Raw genomic sequence first — 14,879 nt, 5'->3', positions numbered from 1 at the left:
CTGTGAGGCTGGGAGCGAGTGGTGGGGCTGGGGCCATTAAGGGTTTGCAGGCAATTCTGCATGGATGGATGAACCACAGAGAACAGCCTGTGCCAAGTACCCTAAGAGGCTCTCGGCCCGCCTTGCATTGTGACCTGGCAGCTTCTACCCAGGTCTGGCTCCTTCCACTCTGTCGCACACAGGCCTTTCCTCTAACAGAACCCATGAACCTCGGAGTTCATCTGAGCTCCTTCTCCGTAGACCCCCCCCAGCAGACACAGCACACATTGCATTTACATCCAGCATGCAGAAAAAAAGTTACTATAGTAGAAAAATAGAAAACAACTGAAACAAAAAACTAACTACGCTTTCAGATTTCTTGAGATCTGAATCCACATAAATCAGTCTATAATGCTGCCCTGGGCACCATCAGAGGTGAGGAGAAAGGGGTTCCAAATGATATAGTAATCTCAAACAAAAGCTTAGTCCTCTAGCATGCATGTTTATTAAGCTAGGAAACCGGACTTGTGTGCCTTTCTATTGATACAGAAATAGTATAATTCCATTGTGGGAAATTGAAAAAGAGATAAAAGAGGAAGGAATCTTGCCTGCTAGGCAAGTCATTGCTGTTTGGTGAAGGGCAAATTCATGAATTTTAGCACATTTTCCCAAGCATCGAAGCATATAGGCTTGTGAATTAGCTATCAAGTGACCAGAACATTCAATTAACTAGAGCCCGAACCAGGAGCTTCTTGACACCCCAGAATACCAGATAATCCCAGAGGCTGGTACAGAGCTGGGCTAGCCTTGTACTGTGAGGATCTGCTGCGGGTTTAGCTTCCAGGCCTTTCCTCAGTAGCCTGGCAAGGTGGGTGGGATGCAAGTTGGCTCAGGAGAATGAACCAGGTGTCCCTTTTCGCCTGCATCTCTCAAGCTGGTTGTGGTGGGTCACACTGTTGTTCCATCAGAGGTCAGAACTAGCAGTCACATTGCCATGCAGGAACCTAGGGCAGAGCGACCTGCTGTAGGTCTCCACCTTGTAATCAAATCTGGTACCAGGTGTGCAAGTCTTGGATTTTACAGTTGAGAAAGGCCTTAGGTAATTACCTGGAGGACCTGCTGCTTTCTAGGAGGGCTGGAAGGCAACTAAAGGCACTTTGCTTGCTTTGGGGGCACTCTCTGTTGGCCCGCCAATAGTTCTCAACGGTGACAACACTGCCTCCTAGCGGTTGCTTAGGAAATGATGTGTGGTTCATGTGGGTGTCGTGTGCAGGAGGGATTGCTGGGATCACAATGACTGAAGAGCCTACAGCCTTGCTCTGCTTTCCATATAAACACAATTTATATTTTAAAACTTTATAATTCTATGTAAATTAAGGAAAGATTATACTTATACTTGGTTGGAATTTTACTGAGAGTTATTCACCCATACAACGCAGCTAATGGTCACCGACATTCTGCTTTGCAGCTGTCATATTTGGGTGAGTGTGTGAACAGGTGCACGCATCAGGATACCCCCTCGTGTCTTCTAGCGGCTGGAATACATACTAATTTGTAACACCTTCTCTTTGATTTATTCTCTTTAATTTGTATATTGTCAGGACATTAGAATGATGAACATAATATCTGTGTAGATAACTGTGCATTTCATTTTAGGAAACTATAGGCTAGAGTTGCACAATATTTGCTGGAAAAGGGGAGGGCGTTGGGTCTGATTGGATCAGAAAGTGCCGCTCAAATTGGACTTACAACCCCTAGCAATTTTGCCGGCCAACAATACTAAAGAAATCAATTGTGTTCTGGAAGATGACTGCTGTGGGCTCTGCCCTGACGCACTGCAGTGACTGTTCACAGGCTGGGCACTCTGCTGCTGAAACACAGCTGCCCCGACTCAGTCTTCCACACACTGTGTTGGTCCAGCCTCTTGGAGCTAAGGCGACCTGATGACAGGTGTCCGATCCTGGAAAGTCAGCTGCTGGAGAGGTTTATGAAGCATGAGCTTCTGAGCACAGTCTCTGCATGGCCTGTTCCAGTCTCGTAGCCAACCTAGAACACCAGCTTCCCTTCCCCCAAGCAGACAAAACAATGGAGAGCCATCGCATTCTCCTCGATTAACAAAACAAAACAAAACAAAACTTCCTTAAATCCAGGCAATTAACAGTCTTCCTTACAGACAGAATATTAATGTGATAAGGAGCTGGACCCTTACGAAGTAAGTGCTCCGCTGTGAAAACAGACAGCTGGTTTAACAGCTCTTGGCATGAAAAACAACAGAGTTTGCGTCTGGTGGGGGCGAGGGCTCCAGGCAGCTCGGCTGGGTCTTTAAGTGAGACCCCAGACCGTGTAGCGACACTTCTATTGCAGCCTCCCACCAGGACTGCTGCCGGCCTCTGAAGAACTTTCTAGAAGGAATGTAGCTTTCTCCCCAATGAAAGCAGCCTGGGGCAGGTGCTTCTGGGGGCGTGACCCGGGCTCACTGTGTGATTCAACTGCTCCACCTGGCGGCCGACCTAGGAAATGCAGGAGGGGGTGAGGAGGGTGCTCAGGAGAGAAGGGAAACCGAGGCTGACCTGACAGCTCTGTGGTCCTCAGACTGAGCCATTGGGAAAGCTAATTGCACGTTCGATGCTTATAGCCTCCGTGTACCTGTTAATTTCCCAAATGCTGTATATGACCGAGGATTTGTATTTGCTTCTGCTAAAACATAGTTTCACAACTCTGTTCTTAAACACACACACACACACACACAACCCCACTGATTTCTTTCTTTCCTACCCACTCGTTCACAGCAGCAGAACTAAACCTTAGCATTGTCCCCAGATTCCTCCTTCCCCTCCCAACCCCGCTGCCCAGCTTCCACCAGGACTGCCTGGTCTCTTGGGCCATGCCTCGGCAGAGCCTCCTCCAACAGACCCTTTGCTCCTGCTCCCCTTACTTCTAAAGAGATGCATTCTGAAGCAGTCTTTCTCTTTTCATTCATCCCTCTCTTCAGTTCTGCTTTTGGGTAGAGGACCTTGACACCTGTTAATTATTTTTGTCTGCGTACACTTCCTTTGACCAAAGAGAAGACCGATATTGAAAGGCTAGTCTATATATTTCTATATATAATCTAATGTAGGGGGTTCTGAAAGTGTGGTTCACAGAACTCGTTAGAAATGCAGATGTTCTGCCGAGACCGAGACCAGCTGAATGGCAAGCTCTGGACATGTGGGGCAGTAGGCTGCTTTCGCAAGCCCTCCAGTGATGTGGAGGCACACCCAGGCTTGAGAACCACAGGGCTAATGTCTTTCTTTTCTAGTTCCCTTCTCTTGCTTGTGCAGGTGCACTCCCCCGCAAATGCCCCTGGTGGTGCTGATAAGCACTGGGGTCTCTTCTAACAAATGCTGGAGCTGGGAAAGCGGATTTCCAAAGAGCAAGCATGCAAACACTCATATTGTAGCATTTAACCACCTCCCTTCCAAGGTTAGAGTCTGGGTGGGAAGTCTGAGAGCAGGCAGCCTCTCAAAGCTACTGTGCCCCAGCCAGAGAAAGTAGGCCAGTCCCCATCCTTTCGGAGCTAATGTCATGGACCCTGGGGCAAAGGGCTGAATGACTTTCTTATTTCCTCTGAAACACGTTATATCATGGTGTTCCATTCCCGACCTGAGACAAGTTTGGGAAGGTCTTCTTTTTTCTTTAAACCCAATTAGTCATCATATACTGAGTACATCATTAGTTTCAGATGTAGTGTTCAATAATTATCGGTTGCATATAACACCCAGTGCTCATTACATCACGTGCCCTCCTTAATGCCCATCACCCAATTACCCCCCCCATGCCCCTCCTCTTGGAGGGTCTTCTAATTGGCTTTGAGGATTTGCTAATTTTCACTCTCAGAGAATTTGTCTGTTTACCAGATCAGATTAAGGTTGACTGAACATTACAGAAAACTAGAAACTATCTGTAATTCCAGGGGTTAAAGAGACAGAAGTTAAAAGAGAGAGAGAGAGAGAGAGACAGACAGACAGACAAAGTTCCTTTTTCTCTCACATACAGGGCCAGAGGCACGCAGTCAGGGATAATGTAATGGCTCTGTGATCATCAGCAGCCCTGGCTCCATTTTGTTCTTCTGCTTTACCATCCTTAATGGTTCAGTTCATGGTATACGAGGGCTGCTTGCGCTCTCAACACCACATCTAAATTCCAGCCACAGAAAGGAGGAAAAGAGCATGTCCCCTTCTTTGAGGACATGTTTTGGAAGTTAACGATAACATTTTGCTTGCATTCATTGACTGGTTCCTAGTCACAGGGCATCTCTACTTGCAAGGGAGGCTGGGAAATGCAGCCTTTATTTTGGATGGTCACAAGCGCAGTGAAAGACCGGAAGTTTTATGTATACTAAGGGGGAAGGTTGAGTATGATTAGCCATCTGCCTCAGAGGTCCAATTTTAAGGGCTATGGGTCACACCCACATCATTTCTAGCTCCCGGGGTCTACCCCAGAGTCTCTTGGGGCCAGGTCTGCTGAAAGATTAACCCGTTTTTCTCAATTCTCTTTTGTCTTTTAAAAAAGATCTTCTTTATTTACTTGATAGAGAGAGAGCACAGGAGAGGAGAGTACCAGCAGGGGAGGGGCAGGGAGCGAGGGGCCAGGAGACTCCCCGCTGAGCAGGGAGCCTAGCTTGGGGCTCAGTCCCAGGATCCTGAAATCATGACATTATTTCAATAAAGGAAATAAATAAAGCAATTTGGAAAAGGAATAAATAAGCAATTTGGAATTTCCTCACTTATCCAAAAGACCTGTATGATTTCTTGCTGTTGGTGAAACTCATTAGGAATGAGAAAATCAGGGGCACTTGAGTGGCTCATTTGCAAAGGCAGATGCTTAACGACTGAGCCACCCAGGCATCCCAAGGCCTATTTTAGAAAAGATATTTTCATGGGAACATTATAATGAACATCCATGTACCTACCAGTCAGCTTTCAGTTATCAACCCAAGGACGTCTTATTTTATCTTTTTAAAAAAATTTAAAAATTAAAAAAAAAATTTTATTCTTTTGTCAGAGAGAGAGAACGCGCGAGAGGGAGCACGCAAGCAGGGGGAGCAGCAGGCAGAGGGAGATTCGGGCTCTCTGCTAGGCAAGGAGTCTGATGAGGGACTCAACTCGAGGACCCGGGGATCATGACCTGAGCCGAAGGCAGATGCTTAACCCACTGAGCCACCCAGGGGCCCCGTTCTTGTTTTATCTACACTCCCACCCATTTCTGGTACCCCGTGGGATTATTTTAAAGCTATCTATCATTGAACACATCACAATATTTTAGGTAATTATTTTTTTTAAATATTTTATTTATTTGGGATAAATTTTTTAAAAAGATTTTTCAAAAAAGATAAAACACCTGTAAAGTGTTTTAAGGATGTCTCGGACTGACTTCCACAAACTCAAAGACCAAAATGAGATAAACGAGCCCCTCCTTTCCATTTTGTTTTTATCCTTCCCGCCCACCCTTCTGCATCTCCCCGCGTGAGTCGCTGCAGCCGAGACTAATGACGGACCGCGTGAGTCGCTGCAGCCGAGACTAATGACGGAGCTCTTTGGACCTTCTCTCTCCCAACAGCATCATCTCCGTTTGGCACCCCAGCTCCCAGAACTGGGAATCTTTGCAGGCGAATCTGCACATGCTTGCGTTTCTCTCTCCCATTTGGAAACCAAATGACCTCAGTGTTTGGTTTGCCATGCATGGCTTTCATTTTTCATCTCCCCCCTGGTTTTTGAAGGAAATCTCTGCCCAGGGCCTGGATTTCCTCACATGCATTCCCCGAGGCAGCCGGAGCTGGGAAAGTCCAGGATGGCTACAGCAGAGATGTCTCTCTTCTGAAAACAGAGGGCAGAGTTCTGCGGGCTGGGGCAGGCGGAGGCAGGATGCTCTGTCTCCCAAAAACACAGGGACATGCCTACATTTTCAGACTCACAGCTAATTGGGCACTCTCCTTGGATTGGGATCAGACCCACTCGGGCTTAAATGATTGAAAGAATAGACGGTCTTTGGGCATAAATAAAAGTAAATGAATTCGAGCCTAGAATCATTCTAAAGTGGACTGAAAGGGCTAAATAAAGAACGCATCTCATCTGTAACTGGTTTATTGAAAATCCTAAACTGGTTGAGGACAGAAAGTGGTCTTTTAACTTTTGTTAAGCTGTGCCCGGACCCCCTATCCCCCTTTTTTGGTTGTGGCTCCTTTCATGAAATGTTGGCCAAATTTGAACTTTCTAGACACCTTTGGGATTTAAGACCAAGTCCTGTTCATTTAGAACACTTTAACCTTGAACTTGATTTAAATCTTGGCTCTACCCTGCTCCCCAGTTCCAGTGGGGGCCAGGGCTGGGGGCCTGGCTGTTGGAAAGGAGCTGGGGTCTGGAGCTGAGCGTCCTCCACCCCCGGCCTCTACCAGTTCAAGCTTCTGGGGTGGGCGGGCAGGAGGCAGGAGGCGTGAGGACCGGCCTTGGTGACGCCCACGCGTCTGAGCGGGGAGGGGTCCCTGGCACTCCTCTTCCTTCTGTGCCGCTTCACAGGCAGGCCTTGCAAACAGCTCCACGGTCTGTCCCCATCTTCTTCCCAGGGATGAGAAACATGGTTTCTCAGGCTCCGAGGGAGAGGCTGCTCTTGCTGGCTCTCTGACGTCATCATCACAGGTGTTCGTCTTCCCGTGTAAGTGTGTCCCCTCTCTTGAGGGCACACGTGCCAAGCACCATGTCTCCTTCCTCATGGGGTTGGGGTGCGTAGGTGGGAAAGGAAAGCAAATCATACTCTCAGAGTAACCCCCCAAGGATGCCCGCTCCTTGGCCTTGCTCGTGGGGAGTAACCACGCCCACCTGGGGGTCCTAAAGCTCAGCACGCACCTGGCGCACCTGGCGCGGGAACAGCTGTCCTCTTTCCTTCCTATGAGCGCCCACACTGCCACAGCTATTCCCTTAGCAGCTCCCTCTCACCTGGCTTTAGGATGGGGAGCTCCTCTCCTCATCCCCATAAGTAGGGGATCACCTGACCTCCAGAACTCGGTCTTTTCTACAGGCTGTCTGTGACTCCCCCTCCCCCCACCCACTTCTCCCACAGCCGGGGTTGTTGGGTGGGAGTCAGCGGGGCCGGCACCGTTCTGAGCAGGAGCTGCTCCCGCGGCCCTGTGCAGAGGTGGTTGTTGCTTAGCTACTTGAAGACGCTCACTTTGGGGGCACCTGGGGAGCTCAGGCGGTTAAGCGTCTGACCCTTGATTTTGGCTCAGGTCATGATCTCAGGGCCATGGAATCGAGCCCCGTGTAAAGCCCCAAGCGCAGCACAGTCTGCGTGTCTCTCTCCCTCTGCTTCTTCCCCTGCTCTCCCTCTCTCTAAAATAAATAAATAAAATCTTGAAAAAAAAAAAAAAAAAAAGAGTGAGATGCTCACTTTAGAATGTGGGGGTTCCTGATGCATTCTCTCTTCAGCTTTGGGCCAAAACACAATTTTGGCTCAATAGGAAAATTCCATTTCCTGGGCAGGCCTTGCAGCTTGCGAAAGCTGCACCCGTAAGTACATACTTGGTGCAGAAGAGGCAGCAGAAACTTTCTAAGAGGCCTTGTTCTCATGGCTTTTGTGGAGTGGTTGCTTTTCCTTAAAGGGGATGAGAGTCAAAATAAATGGATGGTGTTATCCGGCATGAACCCAGTTTTGAACTGTAAAATTCAAAATTTTGTAAAATTCCCCTTGGGGGAATTCTGTACAGGAAAAAATTTAAAAGGGGCTGGGGCTTTGGTGTATATGGACACAGGCTTGGGATTTCATTCACTAGACTGTAATCCCAGATGTAGGGGCCCAGGACTGTCTTGAGATCTGTTACATTTGCGGTGCTCACTAGTGTATGTCCCACAGAGAGCAGCTGATACATATATTTGGAAGAACTGAATGAACAGAATAACCTGGGACCCCCGGTGGCTGTATCCTTAGCGACTGGCTGTTTCCTGCTAAATGTTTTCTGAACTCTAATGGTGCCCCAGCGCTGTTCCAGGCTCCCCAAGAGCGAAGAGGATGATTAAAATTCCTGTCCTCAAGAAGCTTTTGACCAAGGGCAGGAGACAGAGTGGCACAACTACCTACCTTTAAAGTCTCCAGATTCTATTAGGGAGAAAGTGACCACCCTGTCTTTGAAGCCAGGAAGGAGTGGGGGCGGGGCAGGGAAGCCCCTTGGCAGAAGCCCCATGACCCAGATTGTGTCAGTGAAGCTGGTTCTTTCATGTTCTCCCCAGTATGACATACGTGTCACCTAGCTGGTAACAGCTGTGACTCAGAAACCCTCACCTTCACGACGATGGTGAGCGGAGACGGTAGTCACTGGCCTGGAAGAGATGGTGCACTTGAAATCACAACGTTCGTGGGTTCTCATAACCTGCCCTCCTCCCTGGGGATCTCCCATCATGCCTCCCTCTAGCTCTCAGGTTAGGCTCCCTGCCCCCTCATTATATCTCACCAGTTCCCCCAAACTGTTTTCCATTGGGTCTTCAAATGGAATCAGGTGACTCATTTCTCCACGTACCAGCTGTTTAGGGAAGACTCTGGCTCTCACAACCGAAAGTGGTAGCCTGGGTGAATCCTTAGAAAGGGAAAGTAGTGGTGAGCATTTCAGCCTTGAGGCAGACCCATGGGGGTGGGTGGCTTGGTATTTTGGGTTGTCAGTGGTGTATCCCCATTCTCTCAGAGGGGGGCCCGTCATTCCTCCAAGGTCCCTTCCATGTACCTGGGATCCTCCCCACCCCCCCTACCCCTTAGCCTTGAGTGAGCCTGGGGCAAATCTCCCTTGAGAACAGTAACTAGATTCCTTGGTCTCATGGGGGGCCTATGAGAATCAAGTAAAAGGCACAAAAGGACCTGAATTGCCTGGGGGTTGCCTCTGGATCTCTCTGCCAGCTGGGTGCAGCCCTCTGGGCTCATCTGGCTATGGACAGGCCATTGAATGGAACTTCAAGTTCCACAGTCAGGGAACTGAGCCGAGAAAGACCAGGTGCCACCAAGTGGGTTGGTTACCCAAGAAAACTCACTAAGAGAAAATGCTTCCCTACCCCACGCACAGATTTTATCTTTGGTGGTAGGATGCAGCTCCAAAAGCCAGTCCCCTGGGGCTACATTTGTTTGCTTGGAAGAGCCAAACCAAATGGTGTCAATTCAAAGGCTTTCCTCCCACCTCGCATGAATATTTATACATCAAGTGTGTACCCATAAGGCGCGTGGCACTGGATCTTAGCAGCCGACTGCGCCACAGACTTAGCCCTGGAAGAAAAAAATGTACTTGGCTGCTGTCCTAGGAAGGCTGTTTTTGAAGGGACCTCTTTTTGAAATGTTTTCCAGCTGTTATTTCCTTTCTGAATATTCTGAGCCTAATTCAATTTGTGGCACCTTTCTCTCTTCCAGATTTTTGCAGAAGGCAATTTACCCACATCTGGCTCTCTCAAATACTGTACATGTTCTGCGGGGTTTGGCTGAGACTTTTACGGAGCTGTAAATCCATGACCTTGCTGGAACCCCGGAGATGTGTTCCACATTACATGGTCTTTCGGTTACATGGCATGACGGCGACCTTGCAAGATGCCATGCGTTATCTCTGGAATGCTGGGGGTGGAAAGGTCGACAGCCTTCTCTGAGCTGACTCAGGGCAGATCCATCTCACTGCTGTGTTACTGTCGGGGAGAAGGCAAAGCACAGAGAGCCAAGAACACCCATGCATTCTAGTTAAAAACAAAACAAAACATCCAAACAGCAAAACTTGATTTTGGAAACGGTCCCCGTCCTCCTATATCATAAAAACTATTTATAAAGCCAAGTATGACTCCATAGATAGGACTTCCCTTCTGGTTTAATAATTTCCCCACCCAGCTCCCACTCCCAGTGCGGTTGGCAGGGATGCTCAAGACAGATGCTGATATAAAGCCACAGGAAAACAGACGGGAGGAGAAGTGGGAATGGAAAACGTGGTCCCTTGCTGGAAATGGACGAGAATCGGAATGTCTGAATTACTTGGGGATGCCGGTGAAGACCGCCCCGCAGGGAGCAGGAGCCAAATGACACTTAAGCGGAGCTTAAGCTAAACTGACTTCATTATTTCCCTCCCATGCCTGGGAACCAGCCTCCCAAAGATTAGCAACCTGTGCCGAGGCCAGGCCCATGGAGGGAGGGAGGAAGTAAAATGGGCAAAGCTTTTGTCTTCGACCCTCCCATATTCTCCGCCAGGGGTGTCTCTTTCCTCCCTCCAGATGTTTTCTTTCCTCCTCACCTGGCCATTGACTTGATTCCTGATACAATGTTAATGCAGAGACAAGTTTTACTTGATGCCATCTCGGGCTGTGCCAGTTTCCAGGGAAACCACATACATGTGTATTTAAAAATTACCTGGCACAAAGGATTGGATAATTGAACTATGAAAGCCATATTTGCATTCTTGATTCCTGTTGGAGTTCTCAGTGAATCTGATTCTCTCCAGCTCCCATCCAAAGTCCAGAGCAGATACTAACTGCGTGACAAATGAGAGTTTTCGTTAGCCACGGTGCAGTTCGGTGCAGTTCCCGGATCAACAGGAGTGAATGCAAATTCAGACTCCCTACTGCCCACGGACTGAACGAAAATCCTCATTTTCATCAAGTCCCCAGACGATTCTTATGCAAAGTCAAGTTTGAGAAGCACTGGTTAAGCAAGTGGGTGTCCAACTGTGGGCTACCCTATTGATAAGTCATGGAATCAACTTGGTGATTTTGACCAGGATTAAAAAAAATTGACAGCCTATGAGAGAAGATACAAGAGTGCATCATACATAGGAAGGGTATATACTGAGAAACTTGTTTCCGTTGTAAATACTGGGCCATTGTGTGAAATGTGTGGTGCCTCCCGTCCCTCGTGAGTAATTGTCAAACGCACGTGGAAACCACTGGTCCACGGTCCTGCTGGCTACCTGTGCCGTCTAAGCTTTACCTTCCCATCAAGTTCATACATCAGACAGATATCTGTAGCTCTTCAACTGCAGATACATCTGAAAGGAAACACGCTTTCTTATGTTCCCTTTTACCATGAACTTTTATATGAAATGGTTATGTGTGTTGATCGATGACTATTTAGTAAGGGCTCACTGGATATATTCCTTCTAGAAAAAAAAAGTCCCTCCTGAATGATAGTGTGTTTCCTTTTACTAATGTAGTATTTAATCTATGATATATAATTTTTGAGTCTTGACTCCTTGTTTTCTTTGGGCTGGATCTTGCACTAAATATAGTAACTTTGTTTTTCTTTCTTCATTTCCTCGAATATGTATCCACATCTTATAGTCTCCCTGGGTGCACTTGCCAGTCATCTCATATGGGAAGGTCAGAAAGGTAGTCAATCCAGTACAGACTAACACGCAGCCCCCCACCTTCTGTACTACAGAGGACTATTCTGTGAAGCCGTGTGTGATTCCAGCATGGGGGGAGGATGTGGGACTGGGCAGCTGAGCTGTGTGTATCCTACATGGTAAGTATGACAGTTCACCTGACGCCTGTGTGTGTGATGGACGTTTTAGCTTTGTGACCTTGGGCAAGCTATTTGACCTCGCCGTGGAGGCACACAATAGGGATAATAAAAGTATCCACCGTATAGGGTTTTGTAAAGACAAAATTCAATATAAAAATATTGATTGGACTTCCACCATAGCTGGGCATGGTGGGAGATGCTGGGAATACAGTCCCCAGGAAAGAGACTGTTGCTGCCCCCAAGGGGTTTCCAGTCTCTCAAGGGAGCCGACAAGAGCTGAGCAGCAAGTTCTCATAGAGGCGGTCGAGAAACATGGCGCTTACTTCTACAGCCTCCTAGTGAGTTTCCCTTTTCCCATCCTCGCCTTTTCCAGAACTGTCCATGGGTCCAGAAAGAAATACTGAGTCCTAACGGAGGGCCTGAAGGTTCCACCTGGACTGTGGCTGTCTCTCCAAGGCATTTCCTACCACTTCCCGGCTTGTGTATTTGTCCCAGCCACAATGAGCTCATAGGTACTTTTTGAGCACACCAAGGAGGTCTGCCCGAGGGTTTCACTCTGATCTCTGTGTGGGTCATTTCTCTTCAACATCTCCCTGTGGCTCACCTCTCCCTTCATTCAGGTCTCTGCTCACAACTCCTTTGTTGGTGAGGTCTTTCCAGAAGATCACATCTGAAGTATAGATCCGCCCCCCCACCCCGCTACCGCTCTCTATTCCTCTACCCTGCTTTATTTCCCCCTATGGCCCTTTCTAACAGATACATAACTGTAATGGAAGATTTTATGTGTCCACTTGGTGAGGCCCTACGACCCAGATATTTGGTCAAACATTATCCTAGGTGGTTGCTGCAAAGGTATTTTTTTTAAAAGATGAGATTAACATGTAAATTGGTAGACTGCACAAAGCAGATTCTTCATAATGTGGGTGGGCCTCATCTAATCAGTTGAAGGCTTTCACAGAAAAATACTGACCTACCCCAAAGAAGGAATTTATAGTAGATTACCTTTGGACTCGAACTGCAACACCAACTCTTCCTGGGGTCTCCAGCCTGCCGGCCTACCCTACCGACTTTAAACTTGTCAGCCTCTCCAGTCACATAAGCCGACTCTTAAAGTAACTCTGTGTAAATACATATATGTTTATACTTACACACACACACACCACACACACCTCCCCCAATACCTACCTATCTCTACAGACCTATTCATCCTATTGGTTCTGTTTCTCTGGAGAACCTGGACTAATACGTATTATCTATTTGTCTGCCTGGACCAAAAGTCACCTCTGTGAGAGCAGGAACCTTTATCACTACTCTACCCTTGCCCCTCAATAAATTATTGAAGTGGGCAAGAATTTCAGATTTGAGAAGATGCTATTGAAGGAAATAAGCAGGGTGATAAAAGCCAAGGGTTAGGCTGAACATTTCCTTCTTGCGCTTGGTTCAGTGGTATTCCTCCCACTCCCTGGAGTTCACGTACAGCTGGAACCTGAGAATGTGACCTTACTTGGAAATAGGGTCTTTGCAGATATACTTGAGATGAAGCTGTTGGATAATGAGCTCTCATCTAATTAGTGTCTTCATAAGAAGAGAAAACAGGGGCACCTCAGTGTCTCAGCTACTCTTGATTCCAGCCCAGGTCATGATCTCAGGGCCACGAGTTGGAGCCCCGTGCCCGGTTCCGCACTGGGTGTGAAGCTGCTTGACGCTCTCTTCCTCTCCCTCTGCACCTCCCTTCTCCCTCGCCACCCCGCACCCCACTTTTGCTCTCATGCTCTTAAAAAAAAAAGAGAGAGAAAAGAAAAGAAAATACGGACACAGAAAGCACAGACAGGAGAATCTCCCATGAAGACGGAGAGACAGAGAGGTGACGGGAGAGCAGCGTGGGAAGCGTGAGGCAGGGGCACCCAGGACGGCCAGCGGCCCTGGGCAGCCGCAGATAAGCGTGCACGGCCGCCTCGCAGCCTCCAGGAGGAGCTGACCCTGCCAGCCCCTCTTCCAAGGCCGGCCTCTGGCACGGTGAGAGGAGAGACCGCCAAAGGCTGTGGGTCCAACCCCCAGGTGCGGTGTTCTGCATGGGCTGTCCCAGTGCGAGCAAGTGACAGGGTCCCCACCTCCCGTCTCCACCCCCACCCCAGAACCCTGCCATTCAGCACCCCCTCGCAGAGTTGCCTTTCCCTGTGCCCCCCGCAGCCCCCCAGCTGCTGAGGGCAGGTGCCCACCTGGCCACCTGTCCCCTTGGAGCTGCACGTGAACACGATGAGAATCCACACACGGAGCTGGGGTAGGGGGTGGGGGTATTTCAAAAGTTCCGCGAGCTGTTTCGCAACTTGCAGGGTCCGGGTGTGGGGAGGCAACTAGCCCCCAGTTCTGCCCAAATCAAGACCTGAGCGCATGGGGTGACCAGCCAACCCCACAGGGATGGGCTGTCCAGAGGCGGCGAAGGGGAGTGGTCACTCATTTCAGGTCGCAAGCTGCTGTTTAAATTAAGAAGGCTGCAGAAATCCTCTATGAGGCAGTCTCCCAGATTTCCCTGGGCTTGTTTCCCCTATGGGATGCGTGATGCTTTTCTTGGGTAGGGCTGGAGGCCTTGGGGGGCTGTGGTATGGGTGCCGCGCTGACTCTGGTGGGGAGGCTGGGAGCACGGGGCGGCTCCTGCTGGCTCAGGCTGGGACTGGCTCTCGAAGCACTTTTCTTTCCCAGAGCTTATCACAGTTTGTAATTGCACGTTTTTGTGATTAATGGATTTTGCCTGGGAGGATCCTTGTCTGTGTTGCCAGATTCCCAGGAGGACGGGGATTAGGGCTTCTCGCTGCCTGCTATGTCCGAGAAGCACAGCACCTGGCACAGCTGGGCACAGCTTACCAGCGTTTGAGAAGTATTTGCGGAAGGAAAAGGAGCTGTAGAAATCCAGGCCAGCTTCAGGATGTTAAACCCCGATGAGTGCTAGCAATCTCTTAGAGGCATCCTTCCTTTTTATCGGGGAAGTCCACCTCCCCTGGGGCCTGCCTAGTGATGACAGTTCCCTTTTTCTTGTCTTCACCGAGGAGACCTCAGCTACCAAGTCAAGGGGATGCCTCCCCACTCTTTTCCTTTCTCTTTCCTTTTTAGGTAGTCAACTTTTTTTTCTCCTCCAAAGGCAATCTTATGTGGAATTCTAATCCAGTACCAACTGAAAACAGAGTTGCTCACAGCATAAAAAGAGGAGGGAGTGGGACCTTCACAGGCCTCCCCTCTGTGAGCTCCTGAGGCTTCTCCAATGATCCCTAGAGAGTGCTCTGGTTGGAAAAGCCCACCCCGGAATGGGAAGGGGGGGCAGAGGATCCTCCCCAGCTGGAGACACGAGCATTTGAGACTCAGAATCAGTGGAACCTGGGCCGTTAGACCTTGACTCGGACTTG

The sequence above is a fragment of the Mustela erminea genome, chromosome 13 (assembly GCF_009829155.1).
Source record: "Mustela erminea isolate mMusErm1 chromosome 13, mMusErm1.Pri, whole genome shotgun sequence".
Taxonomy (NCBI): domain Eukaryota; kingdom Metazoa; phylum Chordata; class Mammalia; order Carnivora; family Mustelidae; genus Mustela; species Mustela erminea.
Note: the sequence above shows the minus strand (reverse complement) of the source record.